The sequence below is a fragment of the Zalophus californianus genome, chromosome X, assembly GCF_009762305.2.
Source record: "Zalophus californianus isolate mZalCal1 chromosome X, mZalCal1.pri.v2, whole genome shotgun sequence".
Lineage (NCBI taxonomy): Eukaryota > Metazoa > Chordata > Mammalia > Carnivora > Otariidae > Zalophus > Zalophus californianus.
This window is the reverse complement of record NC_045612.1, coordinates 49,159,166-49,185,572: the sequence shown is the minus strand read 5'-3', so window position 1 is coordinate 49,185,572 and position 26,407 is coordinate 49,159,166.

The following is a 26,407-nucleotide window of genomic DNA, read 5'->3' as shown; positions in this document are numbered from 1 at the left end:
GCCAATATCCTTGGTGAACATGGATATGAAAATTCTTAATAAACTACTAGTAAATCAAATCCAACAGTATACTAAAAGAATCATTCACCATGATCAAGTGGGGTTTATTCCTGGGCTGCAAGGATGGTTCAGTATTTGCAAATCAATCAATGTGATACACTATATTTAAAGAAAAGTATAAGATCCATATGATTCTCTCAATAGATGTAAAAAAAGCATTTGACAAAGTACAACATCCATTCATTAAAAAAAAAAAAACTCAAGAAGGTAGGGCTAGAGGAATCATAACTCAGCATAATAACGGCCATATGTGAAAAATTCACAGCTAATATCATTCTCAAGAGGGAAAAACTGAGACCATTTCCTCTAGGATCAGGAACAAGACAGAGATGTTCACTCACACCACTGTTATTTAATGTAGTACTGAAAGTCCTACCCAGAGCAATCAGAAACAAAGAATTAAAAGGCATCCAAATCAGCAAGGAAGAACTATTTGCAGATGACATGATACTCTGAATAGAAGACCAGAAACACTCCCACTAAAAAATTGCTAGAACTGATACACATATTTAGTAAAGTCATAGTATACAAAATCAAAGTACAGAAATCTGTTGCATTTCTGCACACCAATAATGAAGCAGCAGAAAGAGAAATCAAGGAATTGATCCCATTGCACAAAATACCATAAGACACCTAGGAATAAACTTAACCAAAGAGGTAAAAGATCTGCACTCTGACAACTATAAACCACTGATGAAATAAACTGAAGATAATACAAAAAATGAAGAAAAATATTGCTCATGGATTGGCAGAACAAATATTGTTAAAATGTCTATATAACCCAAAACAATCTACACATTTAATGCAATCCCTATCAAAATACCACCAGCATTGTTCACAGAGCTAGAACAAACAATCCTAAAATTTGTATGGAGTCATTAAAAACCCCTGAATAGCCAAAGCAATCTTGGGAAAAAAAAAAAAGCAAAGTTGAAGGCATCACAATTCTGGGCTTCAAGTTATTTTACAAAGCTGTAGTGATCAAAACAGTATGGTACTAGTACAAAAACACATAGATCAATAGACTGGAATATAAAAACCAGAAATGGGCCGACTACTATATGGTCAATTAATCTTTGACAAGGCAGGGAAAAAAAGAGTGTTTTCAAAAAATGGTGTTAGAAAAACTGGATAACAACAAAATAAATGAAACTGGACCACTTTCTTACACCATACACAAAAATAAATTCAAAATGGATTAAAGATCTAAATGGGAGACATGAAATCATAAAAATCCTAGAGGAGAACACAGGCAGTAACCACATTGACATTGGCTGTAGAAACTTCTTAGTAGATATGCCTCCTAAGGGGAAAGAAAAGCAAAAATACACTGTTGGGACTTTGAAAAAATTAAAAGCTTTTGCACAATGAAGGAAACAATCAACAAAACCAAAAGTCATCCTACAGAATGGGAGAAAATATTTTGAAAATGACATATCAGATAAAGGGCTATTATCCAAAAAATATGAAAAACTTATAAAACTCAGCACCCCAAAAACAAATAATCCAGTTGAAAAAGGGGCAGAAAACATGCATTGACATTTTTTCCATGGAAGGCATCCAGATGGCCAACAGACTCATGAAAAGATGCTCAACATCACTCATCATCAGGGAATACAAATCAAAACTATAATGAGATATCACCTCACACTTCTCAGAATGGCTAAAATTAACAACACACAGGAAACAACAGGTGTTGGCAAGGATGCAGAGAAAGGCGAACACTTTTGCACTGTTGGTGGGAATGCAAACTGGTGCAGCCACTCTGGAAAATAGTATGGAGGGTCCTCAAAATGTTAAATGTAGAGCTATCCTACAATCCAGCACTTGCACTAGTAGGTATTTACCCAAAGGCAACAAAAATACTGAATCAAAGGATGCCTGGGAGGCACAGTTGGTTAAGCATCCAACCCTTGGTTTTGGCTCAGGTTGTGATCTCAGGATTGTGGGATCAAGCCCCACATCAGGCTCCATGTTCAGTGCAGTCAGCTTAAGACTCTTTCTTCCTCCCCCTCTACCCTTGCCCCTGTGCTCTCTCTATCTCTAATTTAAATACATAAAATCTTTTTAAAATATTGATTTGAAGGACATGCACCCCAATGTTCATTGCACATTATCAATGATAGCAGATTATGCAAAGAGCTCAAATGTCCATTGACTGCTGAATGCATAAAAATGTGGTATATATGGGATATTCTTAGCCATCAAAGAGAATGAAATCTTTTCATGATGTGGATAGAGCTAGAGAGGATGCTAAGCTAAATAAGTCAGTCAGAGAAAGGCACATACCATATGATTTCACTTGTATATGGATTTTAAAAAACAAAAAGTCAAAGGGGATAAAAAGAGAGAGAGAGACAAACCAAGAAACAGACTCTTAACTACAGATAACAAACTGATGATTACCAGAGGGGATGGGTTAAATAGGTGATGGATATTGACGAGTGCACTTGTTGTGATGATCATCGGGTGTTGTTTGTAAGTGATGAATCACTAAATTCTACATATGAAACTAATGTTACACTGTATATTAACTAATTGGAATTTAAATAAAAACTTGGAAAAGAAGAAAAATCAAAATTAGCTTCAATCATAAATTGTATTAAAAATTTAAGGAAGAAATAATACCAATTTTACACAAATATTTCTAAAATATGGAAGAGTTAAGAACAGTTCTGAACTTATTATCTTGATACCCAAACCAGAAAAAATAGATATTATACATAAAGAAAACTACAGATTACTGTCTCATGAAAAGACACATAGTCTATAACAAAGGTTTAGCAAATTGATTCAAAATACATATAACAAGGATATTACATCATGAATGAATGTTGTTCATAGGAATGCAAATGTATTTCAAACTATAAAAATTAATTGATGTAATTTGTCATATTAAGAGTCTAGAGGTACCTGGGTGGCTCAATCGGTTAAGTGTCTGATTTAGGCTCAGGTCATGATCTCAGGATCCTGGGATCCAACCCTGGGTCTAGCTTTGTGCTCAGCAGGGAGTCTGCTTGTCCTTCTGTCCCTCTCCCTGCTTGTGGTCTCTCTCTTCCTCTCAAATAAATAAATAAAATCTTAAAAAAATAAGTCTTAAAAAACCCTTATGAACATCTCAACTAATGTAAAGAGCATTTGACAAGATTTGTCCCCATCAATAATAAAAGAAAAAAATAAAGTAACTAAAAATAGATGGAATTTCCTTACTCCGGTAAATGTATTGATGAAAAACTTATAACAAATATATTAATGGTAAAAATGCATGCTTTACTCTTATGATTGGGAACAAGTCAAGAATACCCACTTTCATTACTTCTATTTAGCATTATAATGGATTTCCTAATAAATTAATTATAAGAGAGTAAGCAACTCAGTAATGAAATGGGCATATTTGAATACATTAATGAGATGATATATAACCAGCTAATAAACAAATGAAATACTGTCAGCATCATTAGTTATTAGGGAAAGGGGAAACAAAACCACAAGGAGATACCTTTATCCACACACTAAAAAAGCCTAAAATTTAAAATATTAATTGTATCAAGTTTTTGGATGATATAGAAGAACTAGAACTTTCACTCATTGCTGGTAGAAATATAAAATGGTATATCTATAATTTTATAGTTTCTTATATAGTTACACATACAAGATAAATGAAAACATATGTCCTCAAAAAGACTTGTAGACTACTGTTTATAACAGTTTTAGGCACAGCAGGCAAAAACTGTAAACAACCAAAATGACCATCAATTGATAAATGGATAAATGAATTATGGTATATCTTTACAATGAAATACTATTAAACCATTAAAAGAGATTGACTACTAACACATGAAACAACATGGATTATTCCTGATAGCAATATGGTATGCAAAAGAAGTCAGACATAAAAGCCTATATACTATAAAAATTCTCTTAAATATATATATATATGTAACAAAAGCAAGTCTATGGTTGGCAAGGCATGGGGTTTGAGAGACGATATTGACAGCAAAGGAGCACAAAAGGACTTTGGACATGATGGAAATATGATATTACATGACGTTACATAATTGTATAACAAAGTTTCATGAAACTTTACACTTAAAATTAATTTTATTGTATGTAAATTACACCTGAATAAAATTAAATCTTAAAAAAACAAGAAAAATGAGTTGGGATGGAAAGTTTGTAATATCTAACATTACTGAAAACTTAGTCTATTCTAGGCATAATGCTAAATATGCTATATACAGTATTCTATTATATCCCCACAAGAACCCTGGAAAAGAAATATAATATTATAATCTCATTTTACAGGTTAAAAAAGGGAATTATGGAGATTAAGTAAACCACACAGTCTATGAGCAATGGAGCCAGAATTTGAACCGACGCTTGTCTGGTACCAAGGCTCATGCTCTTTATATTTTGTTATCACACCTCTGAGCATACATTAAGTACAATGATAAAAGTATATTGTATTAATTAAAGTCAAATAAGAAAAGATAAGTAAATCTAGTCAAGCAAAGGAACTAAAAAAAGGTATAATAAAGTGAATTGTATAAAATTATTAGAAAGTTTATCTATGGACCCTGTTATCTACCACAATTAAGTCTAAAAGCAACTTACAGGCGTGCCCGGGTGGCTCAGTTGGTTAAATGTCTGCTTTGGCTCAGGTCATGATCCCAGGGTCCTGGGATAGAGCCCCACATTGGGCTCCCTGCTCAGTGGGGAGTCCGCTTCTCCCTCTCCCCCTGCTCGTGCTCTCTCTCTCTCTTTCTCTCTCTCTCGCTCACTCCCTTGCTTACTCTCTCAAATAAATAAAAAAATCTTAAAAGATAAAATAAAACAAAATCAACTTACATAACAGCAATTTCCTCTACCGTCCCCATCATTTTGTTTCATAAGAAGAAATCTCCACAAAAACATGGACTTGGTTTTATATGTGTTTGTATTGTACAGTGTAATATAGATCCTTAATGTTGAAGAGCAATACAACTACAACAATGAAAACTAAGGACATACGAAAGAAGAAAATTCTGCCAGTAAATGAAGACACCTTTGAAATAAATGATGAATAAAAACTGGCAAACAATTTATTTTCTTATTAAGTATTTAGATTTGAAATGTATAAAAGAAATTTAGGTAATTGAGCAGAAGTTAAATCTCTTACATAAACAGCTATTAGCAAAAAGTAAGGTCCTTGGAATATCAACCAACATTGCCTCTGGCAACCACCAATCTCTTCTACGTATGTATAAATTTGGGTTTTCTTTAGAGAGTCTACACAGAAGTGAGATCATAAAGTATTTGTCTATGTCTGACTCATTTCACTTAGCATAGTGCTCTCAAGGTTCATCCATGTTGTCACAAATGGCAGAATTTCCCTTCATATACATCACATTTTCTTTATTCATCCATCAATGGACACTAAGGTTGTTAGCATGTCTTGGCTATTGTGAATAATGCTGCAATGAATAAGAAGGTATACAGAGGGCGCCTGGGTGGCTCAGTTGGTTAAGTGACTGCCTTCGGCTCAGGTCATGATCCTGGAGTCGCAGGATTGAGCCCCACGTTGGGGTCCCTGCTCAGCGGGGAGTCTGCTTCTCCCTCTGACCCTCCCCCCTCTCGTGTTCTCTCTCTCATTCTCTCTCTCTCAAATAAATAAATAAAATCTTTAAAAAAAAGAAGGTATACAGATATCATTCATGATAGAAATGTCTTTTCCTTTAGATAAATACCCAAAAGTGGAATTGCTGGATCATATTGTAATTCCATTTTTAATTTTTTTTTGATAAACCTTCACACTGTTTGCCAATAGAGGCTGTACCAATTTACGCTCCCACCAACAGAGCACAAGTCTTCCCTTTTCTCCACATCCTCACCAAACCTTGTTATATCTTGTCTTCTTGATAATAGCCATTCTAACAGATGTGAGGTGATATCTCATTGTAGTTTTGCCTTGCATTTCTCTGATAATTAGTGACATTGAACACCTTTTCAGGTACTTGCTTCAGGTACCTATATATCTTCTTTGGAAAAAAGTGTCTGTTCAAAGACCATGATTTGTGCAATCTTTTTTTTTTTCCCTACCTCACTGCTGAGGACAACATAGGTTGCATATGGAATTATAACACATTTTTTTACAAATTGCATATAGTTCTTATTGGGCTGGCTGTGTTTTAACTATGGTAACTCCTTTATACCCTGAGGCACAAGTGCTTAATTGATGTTAAAAATCACTTGAGATTTGCCAGAAGGGAGAGTAAATGTGCCACCATTGACTTGAATATGGAAGAGTCACACAAAAAAGACCTGAGAACAGCCCCTAGGAACTGAGAGCAACCCCTGGCCAAGAGCCAACCAAAAAAAAAAACAAATCTTCAGTCCTAATATCACAAGAAAATAAGCTCTGCTAATGACCAGTGAGCTCAGAAAAGAGCATCAAACCCCAAATGAAAATGACAGTTGACATCCTGATCTCAGCCCAGTGAGACCATGATGAGGGTATCTAATAGTGCCATGCCCAGATAGCTTACCTACAGAAACTGTGATATAAATAAATTTGTAGTTTTAAGATACAAAAAATACTTAAGATAGGTATGTGGGCACAATTATGAAAATCAAATAAGTACATTAATATATCAACATGGAATTCAAGTTAAAACATATAGGCATGTTATTTATCCAAAATAAAAGTCTTTCTTTCTTCTTTTATGTAATTTCTAAGTATTTCATCTAAATACTTAGATACTATTCTTGAGTTCCACATAGTGTGACTAAGTTCTGTTACTAGCCAAATGTTCTAGTACAGAAGAAACCCTGTTAGTGACTATTTATTGCATTGTCCCTATGTAAAAATTGGCTCAGCATTTCAGACACTTGGAAAAAAAAAAGCTTATTTTTGTTATACAATCTCACAGAAAGTAGAATTTTTCTTTGTTCAGCCTCATCTTCAAGTCATTTAAAGTTATAATCTTACAAAATGATAATCTGTGTCTAGTATCAGAGATGGTCAGCCAATCACATTTCAGTAATAGTCTCTTGGCATGTTTTTCATTATCAAAGAAAATTTGTTTCATGTAACTTTAAAATAAATAAAACACCTAGGAGGTCTGAAGTTTTGGTTCCTTCCAATAATGCAGCATGGGACACTGATCTGATTCATGTTAAAGGAAGTTGATGGCAATACCTACCAGGAACCATCAGGAACAAGTGTTGTATGACAAACTCACCTATATATTAGTGCCACAGAGTCATCACTCAGAGAGATCAACTGGAAACTCTGCTGGTAGAAAAGGCAAAAGGGACAGAATTATTTCTTAATAGACACCAATAATAAGGAAAGTAATAAGATACACATTTGTGGTTATAGCCTATTTAGATGACTTCCAACAGACTTACATACACCTATAGCTATGTCAGAAGAAAAAATATCAGGAATTGTATTACAGTCTTGAAGAAAAAAAAGGACATTAATTTCCTTTACTCACAAGGGTTTTGAGGAGTGCTCTATCTCCAGGCTTCCCTCTGTTTTTTTGCAAGATTGAACAAATTTTTCCTAACAGCCGGTTTATTCATGAACCACTAGAAGCTGAATTATGGGCAGCTTCTTATACCTACCCAGGTTGTTACAGGGCTGGCTGTGCTGGGTCAACAAGCGAAGTCATGTTCAGCTCAGTGAGTGGCTAGATGGGAGTGTCATAAATCAGGAGTTCTGGAGCCTTCTGTCAGAGCTAATATGATCTAACAGAGGTCTGTTCCCATTCAGGTTCAGATTAAACTGTGACAAGTTGCAGATCCCCAAAATACCAGGGGACTCTTAGAGTTTCTCATTTCTAACCTCATTTTCCTAGTGCCTGGCAGAGTTTTCTATAAACTATTTTCTCACTACTAAAGTAACCCTACTTTTAAATTGAGAAATAAAGAATCAATACTTTGGATCCTGAGCGTGTACTTGGGAGACAGAGAATTTGTGATATGTATTTACAATTTTTTTTCTGAACCACCTCTTCCCAAAAAGCCTTTATTTAAAAAATATAATCCCTTCAAAAACAGACTACCTACTCATAATATCCCTTTAGATTATCCAAATGATGTAATTTTGAAATATTCAACCAAAAAGTTCTGGCTACTATTTCTGAGCATACTGTCACAAGTATACTACTGGCTAGGTCTCTATCATCAATAAATCCTAGCCACATTTCTTTCCCTGATTTTCCAAGTAGTAATCTTTGGAAATTATTGTCAGAATTAATAGGGGACTAGAGACAGACATAGTTCACTCAATATACGTCTGTGAGAATCCATAAAGACATTTTTAGTCTTTGGAAATTCTAACACTTAGGAAGCATTCAGTAAGGTAAAGGTGATGGAAATGTATTTTATTTCCCACAGGCACTATTACTCTCACTACGCCACTGGTGGATATATACTTTGAAAATACAAATATAATCTTTTGAAAATACAAAACTCAACCCTCATATGGATTAGCAAGTACTATAGTTTGGCTGGGCAGGTTTTGTATTTCAGCAGAAAGAGGCCATAACAGGTAAAATTTTATCTCTCTCCAACACTAAAAAAATCTTTCAAAGATGACACACAAATATCACAGAAAATCTTAACCCTTTGTGGCTTGAATGTGTGCATTTTCCCTTCTCTATAAAAAAATGTGAACCTTATTTATGTACTGCTCCAAATGTTTTTATAACTCCCTGATACACATTACAAAACTCCTTGCCATTTGTTGGGCCCAGAGAACACATAAAAAATTGGGAATATATGGATGTACTCATAGAATTACATCAAAATACACATGTATAAGGATGTTCACTGAAGCATTGTTCATAATGTTTATAAGAATGGAAGTGACCCAAAGGTTCATCAGCAGTAGAATCACTAAGTAAATTATGATATTATTCAATCATAAAGCACAATGATAAGTGGCTGTTAAGTATAAATATATACATATACTGGTATGGAACAATTCCCAAGATATTTCCAAGATATTTACCTTATTCAATGTGCAAAACAGTCTGTAAAATGATATGTAGTTTTGTAAGAAGTTAAAAAACATTGTATATAGACACCTGGTAGAATTTTGCAACAATGTGCTTGTATTGCTTTAAGAAATATTGACATGAGTTACACAGGCAATTTAATTATAATTTTTTTTATAATTTTATTCACTTACGGTAATATTAATAATTGATATTTTAAAGACATATATGGTCACCCAATAGGCCTATTTGACCAGAAATCCAGTGTACCAGATTATGAGGATTTCCTTTCAGGAAACTTGAATGAACCTGTAGGTCATCAGTAGTTAAATAAATTTCCTTGAATTTCATGAACAAGTCCCAGAAACACTCCCTCAGCACTATCCAAAGGCTAGCTGCCAGGTGGGTAGAAAAGACTGAGCAGATTTCATCCTAACTCAGCATATTCTAAGAGCTAAACAGTCTATCAAAAAGAATTCTTCAGATAATAAAGTTTCAAAGCTGAACCTTAAAGTGTACACTAATGACCTGATAATTGTATTAATGACTTTTCAATGAAGTTTGAAATTCTCTGTTAACATATCAACAAAGTGTAAAATATTTTACAAGCACAATTTTATTATGAAATTGTGTGAATGTTATGTATTCTACTAGTAATCCTCATTGCCTGGTCCAGAAAATACTTCTGGTTATAGTCTGAGCATTTGGTCAATTAACATTTATAGTGGCTGACAATATATTTTTTACTCATTTTTTGACTGTTTGAATTGTTTGTTCATTTGTTTGTTAAATATGGAGACCAGAGAAGATGCCCCTACTTTTCTTTGATGACAAGCATCCAACCTGAATGATACCAAGATGAGCAATTGGTTTCATGTACAAAAAAGATTACAACACTTAACTAAGATTATACAGTAACAATGCTGAGATGATAAATTAGCCTTCCTGACCTCCATTCTTCCACTCACTTCATGACTCCATTCTGGCAATCTTAGAACAAAGCAAAATCCATATATAAAAAAAAAGAAAACATTTTTTTAAAATTATGTAGTGATTAAATCATACAGAAATGTACATTAAATAATATATATACTCTTGCTTGTACCATTTCAGCCTTGACCATGTAACTTTCTTTGGTCAATGGGATTTAAGCAGAAGTGACAGTATGCCAGTTGCTACCAGATCTTTTAATCACTATCACATTGTTTTTCACTCTTTCCCCTGCCCTCCACATGAAACCAGCATGTCCAAGATAGGGTCTATTTTTTGAGCTGGTGTTCTAGAATGAGAAGACACATGGAACATAGCGGCAAACAACTCATAGATGTAAAATATATATGTGTGTGTGTGTGCTGTAAGCCACTGAGATTTTGGGGTTGTATTTAATCCCAGAAAATGCTCATGAATACACTTACTTATTATTGTTTTATATGGTCAAACTAGTTTTAGTTTTATTTCTATGTTGATAAGCTTCTACACCTGTTTCTTGTATCCTTGATATTTCTTCTGGGATTACTTTCTTTCTTCCTGAAGAGCAAGCTTTAGAAATTCCTTTAGTGAAAAACTGTTGGCAGTAAACTTCACAGTTTATGTTTGTTCAAATATATCTTTATTCTGCTGTAATTTTTGAAAAACTGGTTTTTGTAGGTACATAATTTAAGTTGACAGTTATTCATTTCCTTGATTCTTTAAATATTATTTCACTGTACTCTGGTTTTCATTGCTACTATTGAGAAGTCAACTGACAGTCTAATTGTCCTTTTGTAGCTAATCTTTCTTTTCTCCTTGGCTGCTTTATCATTGTCTTTGGTGTTCTGAATTTTCAAGCTATGAAAGCATGTATTCTTTTGCAAAGCAAGTATTTTTTGCATTCTCCTTGGACCATTGGGAATAATTTTTCTAGTCCTTCTTTCACTGAGAGTGTAACAGTTCTATGCAGTGGTCTCCGATCCAACCTCTCATCTCACATAGAGTTAAGGTTTAATTTTCTATCTATGCATGATGCAAAACCCAAGACCTTAATGTTAGAGCCTCTGAGTTTACTCAGATCAATGACTATCCTTATTTCGCTATAGCAAGTTTATAAGATTACCTTGCTGGTTTTAATTTTTCTCTTTGCTTCTAGTACTTGATGATTTTTCTTAATTTCTTTTGGCCTCAGCAACATATTTCAGTGGATATTTTTAATTATTTTGCTGTATTGAGACTATCTAGGTATTTGTGCCTGAGAAAGTTTCCCATTAGCTGGGTCTACTATGCTAGAATTAAAAGTCAAAAACTGAAGTTTTAAAAACAAAGGCTTTATGGCCAAGAAACATATGAAAAAGTGTTCAATTTTATCAGTAATCAGGAAAATTCATGTCAATATCACAATGAAATGCCACTACATGCCACCTAAATGGCTAAAATGAAAAAGATAGAAAATAGTAAATATTCTCAAGGATATGAATAACTGATACCCTGATAAAATACTGCTGGTAAGAGAATATATTGGTATAGTCAAACACTTTCAAAAAAGTTTTGACAATATCTACCAAGATGGATATATGCATACAATATGACTCAGTATTTTTACTCCAAGATATATATCCAACACAAATGATTTTTATGTTCACCAAAGGCATGTATCAATATTTATTTGTCCATTCTACTGTTAATGGACATTTGTGTAAGCTCCAGTTTCAGGCTATTATGAATAATCTACTATGGATAAAGCATGGGAATAATTTAATCTAAAACAGTCATTTTAAAGCTGTAGAAATTCAAACTTGTGAAAATTAAATGATTTACCCAAGCCAGTTAGTGACAGCTATGGAAATAAAATCCAAACCCTTTGACTTCTAATTCAGTACCATTTCAAGCAGGCATTTTAAAATATTGCCTAGGACTTCAAAATCTCTAGAGAAATGTTATGAATATAATATAAAGAGTATGTGTGTGTCCTTTTTGCATTAATGGAATAAGAAGGAACGTTTCATGCTCTTTGAGTTAACTATTTGATAATTTTAGTATCGAATGCCAACAAAATTTCCCTATTGTTGTGGTTTAAAATGGTCCCTAAATAGAACAACCATTTCCCTGCCCAAATTTTAAACTCAATTAAGAGATAGGAAGGAGTAAAGGAGAAGGAAATAAAAGTATAGGTCTTATTACTGATTAAGCTGATATTGCAGAATGTGACTTATATAAATTTTCTTTCCATACAGGAATAAACCTCTTTACATTTAAGGCATGGAATAGTAGAGAAGAAAGTTTGTTCTTTGCAAGTAGATTTGTTCCACAATGAAGTAAAAACATAATGGGCCTCTGAAATTCTCTAAATGGAATGAATGTAGGCCCTTCAAGGCCTCAGAATATGTATTGTCAATTCTATATACCTTTAATAAGAATACACATTTATCATAGGTGAGACTGTGGAATATGAGGGAAGAATAAAATAACTGAGAAAAATTATTTTGGTTTAAGTTTTCCCAGGATGCTAACAAGTCAGAATGTCAGGATGCTAGTTTATCAGAGTTCATAACCAGTGAATCTCAAAATAAGGAGGAGAAATTTCCCATAGAGATTAATTTTAGAACCATGCACTGACTTTATCTGGAGAAGAATATCCATCTTGGTATATTATTTATGCTCTGAATGTCATTCAAGACACTTATGACCTCTGGCAAAGTTTAATCATTTGAAATGGTGACAGCCCCAGTTACCAAGTCATTTTAGATCTCTATTCCCTTTTGTAGATTTCAGACTTCTTAATTCCTGTTTTTGCTTTGGTCCTACATTTATGGTATCCCAATGTTACACTCACGGTGGTCTCAGTCTAGTGACATAGCCTTCACTATCTTTTCAGAACCAAAATTATCAGTCTTATGCCACAGTAATTTCTCTCACTTTCTCCTGCTAAAGAAGTGCCTGGTCTTGTGAAATATTTCTTATAAAGAAGGGTTTGTGCTTATTCCAAAATTTATGTCTGCTGGAGTATCACTCTGCAGATTTCTGAGGTTCTGAAGTGGAGCTGATGTTGACACTTCTGAAATTTATCCCCCAAGTGACCTAATATTTACTAATAACACTCTCATGTGTTCCTTAAATCAGTGCCTTCCTTCTGGCTTTGAATCTTTCAAGGCACAGTCAACATTTATGTCTGCTACTTCCTTTTTTTCTTTTCAAAAGTGGAATATGCCTATAACATTTTATTGTCCTCTGTTATTTCTCTGTGCCTTTCAGGAAGACTCAGGTTAACCTGCTTCTTAAGTTGGTAACTTTTCATCTCTGACATATGTAGGGTTAGTATTCTTTACTGGATTTGGATTTGGATTTCTGACCCAGACATTTGTTTTGTTAACATATTCTTCTATATTTCATTTTTTAGGGTCACACATAGTAAGAAATATGAAATCAATAAAAATTGGGCCTGTCAAAAGTATCTACTCTTCAGACAAATCATGTTCACTTTCACCTTATAGAGTTGGATAATAGTACCCAAGAGATACTCTCCCATTAGAACACTGCCTAACCCAAGTCTGAAGTTATCTATCGTTGTTCTGTCTTACTCCCCTTTAACATGTTTCATTCTTGATGTACATTTCTTTTGAGCCTTAATTCATTAAATTTCTCAGACTTGTTCCCTTAAGGCACAGGTTATAACTAAATTACTCTGAAATAAATGTGCTGCCTTGAAACTCACTTAATAATTCTCTTATGCTATTTTATACTCTTCTTTGTACTTTTTTCACATCAAATCTGTCCAGATTTTCTGTAATTATCTAATATAGTAGTCCTTAAGTATAAATTGTGTTCTCAAATTGCTCTTTCCACCCCTGGATTCTTTATCTGCAATCTTTCAATAATATACTGGATCCTGGCCCCTACTAAAGAATCATATCTGGTTGTTGTCTATTAACTTTCATCTCTTTCTCTGTTTGATTTCATGGGGTTCTAGTCACTCTCTCTAAAATCTAGTGAAAATCTGGATATTTCTCACTTTAATAATATCATTTTCAGGGAAGTTAGATATGCAACAACCTTCATTTCCTTTTTATATCATTATATTCTGGCCTTTGATATCTCATTTTTTCCTTTCATAAAAGTAGGGTGTTCTATGCCTAACAGCTTTACCTTTCTTCTAAGCAACTATCTTGTTTTCACTCTCCTACTGATCCTATTCTGATATTAAAATTGAAACATACTTTTCAAATCACTCTAGATGCATCTTGATTCCCTAAACACCTCTAACTCTTATGGACAAAATACAGGAATAGTATTTTTAAATTGTTTTCCTACATTTGTGTTTTCAGTCATCTCATTAACTTATTTTGCTACCTCAACCCAGGATGATATATTATTTTTGTAATCAATTTATTGATTTTCTAATAAAATCTACCACATTTCTATAGGCAAAGTCACAATTTGGACCTCTGTAATTTAAAGTCATAATCAATATTTTAAAAATTATTAAATCTGGACTCATCTCATGACTATTTGGTGGGAAAAAAACAAATGAGTCTATGGACCAACCATATCAGTTCAGTTCCCCCCGAAACACTTAAAATAATTTGTAGGAGTGAATGGGGTACTCTAGTCTTAATGAGTTTAGTACTAATATTTTAAAGTTAGAATAAGACACACTAGTGCTCTGAAGCACATATGCATTTAGTGTACTGTCTTGCAGACTTAGATGCAAAATAACAAAACAGAACCGAGAAATCTTTGTCTAAAAGGCAAAATATCTAAAAGGTAAAAATATATTTAAAAGGCAAAATATCTAGGAAGTCTTTTATTTTTTTTAACCATTAGTTCAATCTTGATTCAGCTGCCTCTGCTTCCTAAGGTTGCTGCAGTGCTCATGCATCTGCTGAGGTCCACATGAAGCCCCAAACATATGCTTCAGCCAATGTTCATATACTTACAAAATCAAACAGGTACAGTGTGAACTGTAAAGCCCCCATCATTTGACCAAGACCATTTAGGGTATATCATATAAGACTAAGGCTCACTTGGTCTGCTTCTTTGCTGAAGCCTGTAGTTGGCCTCATTTTGCTGCCAACCCCACATGTTGCTGAGCTGCTCAGTTTTCCATAAAGTAACAAGCTTCATTCAATTTTCACTCAATGTAGCTTTTTTTATAAAAGTATGATTTGCTTCTGGTTAAAGCCATCTGAACTGTTGTGACTCACTGTATTAGCTATATATTATTTTATAACAGATTACCCAAAAATTAGTGGCATAAATTAGTCACATCTATTATCTTACAGTTTCTGCTTGTCAGAAATGTAAGCATGACTTTACTAGGTCTTCTGGCTCAGGATCTCCTACAAGGATGCAATCAAAGTGTTAGCTAAAGCTATGGTCTCATCTGAAAGCTCAACTGCAGAAGGATCCTCTTCCAAGCTCACTGACATGGTTTATTGCAGCATTCAGTTTTTCATCAACTGTTGTGATGAGGGCTTCAGTTTCTCACTACCTGTTAGATGGAAGCTGTCCTAAGTTTTTTTTGTCATATGGACCTCCCCAACATGGGCAGCTTGTTTCATTGAAGCATGAAAGACAAAAAGCAGTATAGAGAATGCTGGCAAGATGAAAGTAACATTGTTTTGTACCCAATCATGGAAATATCATCCCATCATTTATTTCATATTCTATTTGTTAGAAGCAAGTTGCTAGCTACAGCTCAAACTCAGGGTGGAGGAAATACACAAAGGTGTGACTACTAGGAGGGGATCATTGAGGGCCATCTTTGAAAGCTTCCTATCACACTTACCATGGGGAAAATTCCACTTGGCTAGCATTTGGGTCCTAAAGTGGCCTATCCAGGTCACATCATTTAAAAGCCAAGTGAACAATTACAAAAACCAGCCATATGGATCCATATGGCCCAATAAAAGCCTGTACAAACTGCCAAAATAAAATGTCCAGTACACACACTAACATCCAAAGACAAAGCTATGTACCTTAGTCCCAAAAGAGCCTCTAAATATGTTGTTTTGGCCTATAATTCTGTACTTCAAAATTTTCTCAAGGGTTTGATGAAGCCCCATCCCCTATTTCTCTTTCCAATTTCTAAATATGTTAGAAGAGAAATGGTTATAAAGCAGATAGCATTCAAAACATCACTGTTATTACTTTCATAGCTGATATTAGAAAATGTGGCTTATATCTGTGGTCAAGTTGACTTTCTATTATTGAATCTCTAAATTAGACAGGTTTATCTACCAACTCTCAGCACTGTCAGACTACCATATATTTTTTCATAGAAGTAGCCCTTCTTTACAATTTAAAAAGGATCAAATTAGGAAATCTGCTCTATATAGGGATGTTCACTGCTAAGGAAAGAATAAAACAAATGTTGGGGATATATACTCTCTGTTTTTCCAAACTCAAAAGTAAGATCTAGTTATTCTCCTCTCTTGATAAAGAATAAGTGAAGCCACAGATAAGTGTAGTTTTCTTCACTAGGCAGGAAACACTAAATAGGATAAAGAAAGTTTCTCCACCTAACAACAGTGAATAAAAGGAAAAATTACAATCTAGGCTAAAATTTCCTCCCAATCTGCACCTTTTATATTCTGTAACAGAACATAGTTAATAAGAAATGTTCTTCAACAAAGAAACACTACATTAAATAATCCCTAGGACATAGAACAATAGATTGAATGTCAATAAACATGTGCTCTATTCTTGTACCTTTTACTTGACCATTCACAAGTTAACTTAGACTTTTTTAAGTTTCAATTTCCTCAATATAAGGTAAGGATGGACTCATAAGGATATAAATGACATGCACTAGATGAATGATTCTCCAAGGGGAAGAAGAATTAGGTAAAGAAGTGACTTGTTTTTCCCATAATATAATAGATCAGATAGCCTAAAAATCCCTCCCTGTGGAAATAAATAGAAAACTAAAATAACCTTGCTGTCAGTTACAAAGAAATAGAAATTAAAGATCTTCCCACAATAAAAACTCCAGGGCCAGATGTCTTCATGGGAAAGTTCTATTAAACATTAAAACAATGCATAATTATAATATTAGATAACCTCTTCTAAATTGAAATAACAAGGAATATTCCACAACCAATTTCATAATCTAGAAGAATCTTCATATCAAAGAAATGACAGTATGAAAAATCCATTTCACTCATTACTGTAGATGGGAAAATTTTTAAATATTAACAAAAAACCCAACAATGTAATAAAAGATGATATATTATGACCATGTTAGATTTATTCACAGAATGCAAAGTTGGTTTAATATTATAAAATCTATTAATTAAGATATTCAGTCTTATTAATATGTTCTATTCATTACAAGATTAAAGAAGAGGGGTGCCTGGGTGGCTCAGTTGTTAAGCATCTGCCTTCGGCTCAGGTCATGATCATGGGGTCCTGGGATAGAGCCCCGCATCTGGTTCCCTGCTCTGTGGGTAGCCTGCTTCTCCCTCTTCCTCTTCCCCTGCTTGTGTTCCCTCTCTTGCTGTGTCTCTCTCTGTGAAATAAATAAAATCTTAAAAAAAAAAGATTTAAAGATTAAAGAAGAAAATAACATGAATATCCCAATACATGAAGAAAATATTGATAAAATTCAGCAATTGTTCATAATTGCAGGGTAGGACTAGAAGGGGACACTTTTAACTGATAAAAATATCTATAACAAGCAAATCTTAAAATAAACTTAATGGTGAAGAATTATTCTCCTTACAATCAGGATGAAAGCAAGAAGTCCTAATATCAACACTTCTACGGAGCATTCTACTGCAAGTCCTAGCCAGTGCACTAAATGTAAAAAAAAAAAAACAAAAAGAAACAAAGAAAAACACCAAAGTGTACAAATTAGAAAGGAAGAAACCAAATTTTCATTACTTGGATAATATTGGATTACTTATATAAAAAATAGGAAAATCTATAGACAAATTATCAAAATTAATAAAATTATTAATTATGATGTATAAGTAAGAATAATTATATTTCTACAAACTATTATTGGTTAGAAATGTGATTTTTAAAGATATCATTGAAATAATAAAATTAATAAAATAGTAACAACAAAAATAAGGTACTTTGAAATAAATGTAATAAAATATAAAAATTCATGTGGAAATTAATATTTATTAAGTTATTTAAAATTAATAAAGACAAATACCATATTTATACATACAAAAACTAGATATAAAAAAGATGTATATTCTTCGAAAATTGATCCATGAATTCAATGTGATTTATTCATGAAACTTCACATTGATTCTAAAATTTATGTGGAAGAACTTAAGACCCAGGATAACTAAACCAGTTTTAATGAAGAAATAAGTTGGGTGACGAATCTTTATTATATATCCTTATAAATCTACAATAATTTAGAGGATGCAGTGACAGTCCAAAACATAATTGGAAAAAGTACAGTGTTCAAAAACATATAGATACATGCATATATGGAAGCTTTATCTGAGAAATCTGGCATTGCAGATTAGTGGAAAGAGTGTTTTTTTTTTTAAGATTGAATCATCACTTATGCTAGTTAATCAGTTTGTTTTAAGACCTACACACCTGGTGTGTACAAGAGTGTGTGTGTGTGTGTGTGTGTACTGTTTGTGTCATCTGTGTACTCCTCTCACTCCCTGAGGTACACTCATGGGCACACTACAGTGGGCACATCAAGGAATCAATAATTTATGAATTGCCACATGATTCCTAAAAAATGAATAAAACTGTTTACAAGGGAATAAAAAAGATTGAGTCCTCAACTCAATTACATGAAATAAATTTTGGGGGTCATAAACAAATAAAAAATATGGAGAAAGTTAACATTGGAGGAAATGAAGTAAATGTACATGAAATCTCTGTATTGTTTCATGTGAACCTGCCATTATCTCAAGAAAATTTTCATTTAAAAAATAGAAGATTTGGAGGATGGGTTAGCCTGGTGATGTGTATTAAAGAGGGCACATACTGAATGGAGCACTGGATGTTATATGCAAACAATGAATCACGGAACACTACATCAAAAACTAATGATGTAATGTATGGTGATTAACATAACATAATAAAATAAAAAAAATTTAAAAAATAGAAGAAAAAATACTACAGTTCTTCACACATAATTATGAGTAAGCGATATTTAATGAAAATATGAATTCGTGCCTCCATGTAAATGTGGTTCAATGCTGGATCACAATACAAAATGCACTACTCACTGTGAGCCTTGGTCAAAGAAATTTGAAAACCACTGAATTTTAAAGAAGTTATGTAGGGAAAGTGATCATTTAGATCAAAAATATAAATAAAAATAGATATGTATTTCACATCATGTACAAAATTAATTCCTGATACATTAAGAACTTAAATATAAAGGCAAAACTATTGAACCATAAGAATAATATATAGGAGAATTTTAAAACAAGAACAAAAAACCCCACAAAAGCTGTAAAGAAGACAATTGATAATTTCAATTTAAATTAAGACTTTCTTTCATTAGAAGATAACAAAAAAGAAAGGATAAGATAGCCACATAGTAGAAGAATTTATTTTTAATCATATGATTAATAATTATTAGAATTATATATATCACATGTTAGAATCACATATATATAATTTATTTAATAATCACATATGAATTATACATAATCAGGATTTATGTGTATTTTTATATATTTTATTATATGATTTATATGTATCACTACAGTAACCCTGCAAATCAATAAAAAGAACAAACAACAAAATAATAAATTGGGAAAGAGACATGAACAGATTTTTCAAAGAAAAAGAAACACTAAGGGCATAAATAAATCTTACAAGATAGAGTTTAGCCAAAGACCCTAAACACAAAATAATATAAACTGCACATTTCCACTTATATAAAGTTCAAAAGCAGGCAAACTACATAATATATTGTTTCGGGACACATGCAAATGTGACAAAACTATATAGAAAAGAAGGAAACTATAAACATAAAATTCATAATAGTGATTTCCTTGGATTTGAAAGAGAGATGTGATTAAGCATGGATAATACATAGGAGGCTTTAATAGTTTTGTTTGTTTCAAGTTTTTATTTAAATTCTGATTGGTTAACATTTAGTGTAATATTGGTTTCAGGAGTAGAATTTAGTGATTCATCACTTACATATTATACCCAGTGCTCAGGCTTTAACAGTTTTTAATTTTCTTTGAGTGAGTGATTTTTACTTTATCAATATTTTAAAAACTGTACATATATGAATAATGGGTATGTACATATGTTTTAATATGATATAGTTTATTAAGTATTTAAATGCAGAAATAAAATAATACATGAGAGAAATACATAGATTAGAAAGCACTTCCCCAACTGCCCTCAAATAAATAAACATTAAACTAGATAAAAGTTCCACTTTTAATGTATGATGGATGTAGCCTCACATAATGTGTGTGAAAAGGCTAAAAGTAAAGCTCTGCACTGCTATCACCAGGGAGCTATTAAATAGTCTTACAGTGTAAGTAAGAAAGTGCCCATAACTTCTGTGAAATGTGGGAGGTGTTTTAGGTCAGGCTTATCCTGGAATTATTCTCTCCAACAAAAGTTAGATTAGAGAAAATTATTCCCATATCTACAGGGCAGCTGAGATATACATAGGACAAAAGAAAAGATATGCAGCATTAAAAAAAGTAACTGTATTTGATAGCCATAAAATCACAGCAAAGAAGAAGAAAAACTATTGTTCTGGTATGAAGCAGAAACATCTGTAAGTTTAGTATGCCTTGAAGTAAAGCAACCTCCTTAGAAACAGAACTAATAACACAACATGTAAGAAGAGCACTTATACAATTAAAGACAGACAGAATTCTCTATGATTCATATTAAATACCTAGTTATAAGAGGCCACTCTAAGAAGTCTAGAAAGGAACATAAATTGAGAAAGACTGATGTAAAATACTTAAGGATTATGAAATAAAAGTTCTAAACCTGGTTCAGGAAAGAAACATTTCTTTTGGTCTCACATTGCTCCAAACCCTGATGAGGAGGAATTATTTTATACCAAAATAGCATTCTGTAATATTTGTAGATTTTTACATATATATCATGGCGAATGCATGTAAACATTCATGTGTAAATTTAATTCACTAAATTACATAATGTTCTAATGCTATATTGTGGATTAGGCCTTTTTCAAATTATTCTTTCACTTTATAGAATAGTGGGTTAAAAGCCATTCCAGGTAGATTGGTAGATGGAATAGACAGACATGCCAGTTATTATCTTACCATCTTCTCTTTCAAGTGACAACCTTTTATCATAAGACACCAAAAAATCCCCAAGAAAGTTCTCAAATCAATAACTTAGTTTTCCACCCTAAGAACCTAAAAAATGTAGAGCAAACTAACCCCCCCCAAAAAAACACAAGGAAGGAAATAATAAAGATTAGAATGGAAATGGATTAAAGAGAGAATAGAGAAATGATATATAAAATCAATGAAAATAAAAGTTGTATTTTGGAAAGATCTATCAAATTGACACATTTTTAGCTATACTGACCAAGAAAACAAGAGGGGGTGGGGAGAAAGCTTAAATTACTAGAATCAGAAATGAAAGTAAGGACATTACTGCCAACCTTATAAAATGAAAAGCATTATAAAGGAATACAATGAGCAACTGTACATCAATAAACTATTTAACTTTGATGAAAAAATTCTTAGAAATATGCAAGCTATTTAAATTGACGCCAAAAGAAATAGAACATCTATACAGACCTATAATAAGAGATTGAATTAGTAATCAAATAAAGTACCACCAAAAAAGCCTAGGCCCAGATGAGTTCATTGGTAACTCTTCCAAACATTTATAAAATTAGCACCAAACCTAGAAGAGGAAACATTTCCCAACTAATTCTATGAGGCCAGCATCAGCCCAATACCAAAACCACACAAAGATATGACAAGAAAAGAAAACTAGAGACCAATATCTCTTATTAATATAGACATAAAAATAGCAGCAAACCAAACCCAGAAACATATAAAAAGGATTATACCAGAGTATACATGATCAAGTGAGACTTATCCCAGAAAAGCAAGGTTGAAATAACTATTAAAAATCAATGTGATACACCATATTAATAGAATAAAAGGCAAAAACTGCATGCTTATCTTACTAGATGCAGAAAAGCATTTAACATAATTCAACAGCCTTTCATAATTAAAAAAAAAATTCAGCAAACTAGGAATAGAGGGGAACTTCTTCAATCTGATAAAGGAAATCTATGAAAAACCCATACCTAACATTACAGTTAATGATGAAAGACTGAAAGCTTTCCCCCTAAGATCAAGAACAAGATAAAAATGTCCACTTCTACTGCTGCTACTCAACATTGTAATATAAGTTCTAGCCAGAGCAATTAGGCAATAAAATAAAATAAAAGGCATTGGAATTAAAAAAGAGGTAAACCTTTCTCTATCGATGACATGATTTTATATATAGAAAATCCTGGGGACTACCATAAAAAATATTTAGAGCTAGTAAACAAGTTCACCAATGTTTCAGGATACAAGATGAATATAAAAATTTGTATTTCTATACAATAACAATAAACAGTATGAAAATAAAATTAAGCAAAAATTACATTTACAATAGGATCTAAATAATAAAAAATATTTAGGAATAAGCTTTAGCAAAAAGAAGTACAAGATCTGTAAACTGAAAGCTACAAAATTATCATTGAATGGATTATGGAACTAATATATAGAGAGAAGAAGGGAAAAAAAGATGGTAATATCCAGTGAAAAATAAGAAAATTCCTTTAGTTCCCCACATTCCAGAGTCTGTTCCTACTTAGCCCTGTTCTCTTCTATTTTCTATCCTTGCAATTATTCATTTTTCTATCCATTGATTTTTCCTTTGCTTAACAAATATTATTTGAATGACTAATATATACCAAACATTATTCTAAGCATCAGTAATATATTATATGCTGAATAAAACAAATGTCCTTGCTCACATGGAGATTATATTCTAGTGGTAAGTGATAGACAAGAAACAATAAACATTAAAAGTAAATTACACAAGTGGCAAAAGGTGATAAGTACTATTGAAAAATAAGAAAAAGTAAGTATAAAGAAGAATAACAATGTGGTGTATAGGTGGAGTAGATGTGTTGGTGAGTAAAGTGACATTTAAATAAAGACATGAAAGAAGTAAAGGATTTGGCCCTATAGATATGTGGAGGATGGGAGGGGAGGAAAAAGCTTTCATACATATGCAAGAGCCAAGACAAAGACCTTAATGCAGGAGTGTGCCTGAAATATCCAAGAATAATAGCAAAGATGCAAATATGGGTAGAGTTAAATGAGCTGACATAAAGCAAAGAGAATATTAAGAGATGAAGTTAAGGACATGACACAAAAGTGGTAGATTATGTAGGGCCTTGTAGATCATTGATAGGATTTTAGCTTAAACCATAAGATGCAGAACTATTGGAGAGTGTTGATCAAAATACAGACAGTAACTACACTGGTGGTGAGTATAGCATAATGTATAATTATTAAATCACTATGTTGTATACATGAAACTAATGTAACGTGTGTCAACTATACTCAATTTTAAAAATTAATTAAATTTTAAAAATTCAGTATCCACAAAGTGCAATAAAGTGAAACACAATTTTAAAAATTAAAAGAGTGGGATCCCTGGGTGGGTCAGTCAGTTAAGCATCTGCCTTTGGCTCAGGTCATGATCTCAAGGTTCTGGTATGGAGTCCCGCATCTGGCTCCTTGCTTAGCTGGGAGCCTGCTTCTCCCTCTGCCTGCTGCTCCCCCGCTTGTGCTCTCTGTCTCTGACAAATAAATAAATAAAATCTTTTAAAAAATTTTAAAAAGAGCTATTTGATCTAATTTACATTTAAAAAGTTACAATAGCTGTTGGCCAAGGGTGAAGCATAGAGGCAAGTTGGAGGCTGTGGCAAAAATACAAATGAAAAATGATCATGGCTTGGATTAGAGTTACAGCACTGGACATGATAAGAAGTGGTTAGATGTAAATCAATGTTATTTACTCACAAATTAGATATAGGGCATGAGAAAGAGGGAGAAATCAAAGATTATCCCACTATTTCTGGCTGATAAGCTGGAAGGATGGATGTTCATCAAACTACCTATACTATTCTTTCAACAAATATCCTTTATATCTGAAGTGATATAAGTAGCTGTTTGTTATTTACAACCAAATGATTCCTTAAAAAATGATATCTAGACTACTTAGATCCCAGTTGACAGTGTAGTCAGGATACTTGTTCCCAGAATGGAGCAAACAGGAAAGCAAAATCATATACATGCTACAAGGTACATTATTTTAAACCAATTCAATCTGGAAAATGAATGAGAAAGTGGAAACTCTTCAGTCTAAGAATTCTTTTGCCAACGGATCTCACAATTCTCTCACCTCCTGAATGGAATTTGGTTGATATCATCAATTAGAACTATCTGAAATATTTAGTATATCAATTAAGCAAAGGATTTGAACAAGGTGGAGCCCCAGTTCCACTGAACTGAAAAGAATGACGTGATTACTTACATTACAAAAGTTTCCTGCATTATCAGCAGACCATGGAGCAAGACAAGCAATGGAGCACAAGTTGAGTTTAAAATGCCATGTCCTGGGGCACCTGGGTGGCTCAGTCGGTTCAGCATCTGCCTTAGGCTCAGGTCATGGTCCCAGGATTCTGGGATCCAGCCCCACATTGGGAATCTCTGCTCAGCGGGGAGCCTGCTTCATCCCCCACCCCCGCTGGTGCTCTCTCTTGCTATCTCCCTCTCTCTCAAATAAATAAAATGTTTCAAAAATAAGAAATAAAAATTAAAATTAAATGCTATGTCCCATAACCACTTGCCAGTCTGAGTGGAAGAGAAGCATCAGAATAAAAATGTCTCTACTTTTCAGAAAACTGTATCTCATTCTAGAGAAAGAATGTAGTCCCTATGCTTTATTTCATAAGATCTATTTGTTAATACAGGAGTAGCTTTGCAGTGCTTAGAGAATATCTGTGTTTCAAATCTAAGCATAATAATGAACTCTCTTCAAACTGCAAAGTTTATGGAATTATAATTTTTGGAAGAAGAATTAAGATAATTCAAGACATTACATTATCAGTTCTTTCATAATAGGGAAAGAGAAATAGAAGAGAAAACGAAAGCAGAATTTACTAAACTTTTAGAGGGGAAAAGCACTAATCATTCAGGTTTTCAAAGTTATGTTAAAAATCTTGCCTTTTGGGGCACCTGGGTGGCTCAGTCATTAAGTGTCTGCCTTTGGTTAAGGTCATGATCCCCATGCTAAGCAAGGAGCCTACTTCTTCCTCTCCCACTCCCCCTGCTTGTGTCTTCTCTCTAGCTGTCTCTCTCTGTCAAATAAATAAAATCTTTTTTAAAATCTTGCCTTTTATTTAATATAATACATTACTGTTTCAAAGAACTTTAATGGTTGTGCTATTATCTGAAAAGGAGGAAACTTAGGTTTTGAAATGTTATGTGACTCTTCAGCCTAAGGTCATTCATCTACTTAGCAACCAAAGCAAGACAAATATCTAAGCCTTAAAATTTATAAATAAACTGTTTTTTTCTACTATCAATGCTGCCTTTCAATTTTAAACTAAAAAAAGAGAAAATCAGGCAAAATAATAGAGCTTTTTTAATTCTTTAATAGTATCAAAGGGAAATTATGTAAGCTTCAAGTTCTTACATGAATAGGTAAAGCACTAACTCCTTTACTTGTGGAGTGGTTATAATTGACAACCAATGCACCAATTAATAAAAGCACAGGGAATAGCCTGGCAGAAGAACATGACTTTTAGGAAAATCAATAGGTTACTGTAGCATCTTAGACTAGGAATAAAGGTGAAGAAATATTTAAACTGCAAACACTTTGGAAAACAGCAGTGTTCACAGGCCTGTGATTGGTAAGGCAGTTTTTTTTTTAATTTTTTATTGTTATGTTAATCACCATATATTACATCATTAGTTTTTGGTGCAGTGTTCCATGATTCATTGTTTGTTCATAACACCCAATGCTCCATGCAGAACGTGCCCTCCTCAATATGGTAAGGCAGTTTTAAATATCAGAATGATCTGGTGAGTGCTGCTAGTGGTAGATAGCCACTATAACTTCTTCCAAAGTACCAGTTTTGGGGAGATATAAAACACAATGGTTGTCATTGACTTGGTGGGAAAATATGCCTTTCTTTTGCTGCATATGGCTAGCTTAGGTAAACGGCTGACACAAATAACAGTTGCAAAGTCATCATTGGAATTAGAATGAGTACCTATCTTTGGAGATGTTTTGAGAACATCAGTGGATGAAAAGTGACTTTACTGACCCTATATGATAACTAAAAGAAAGACTTTTTGGTATTTATG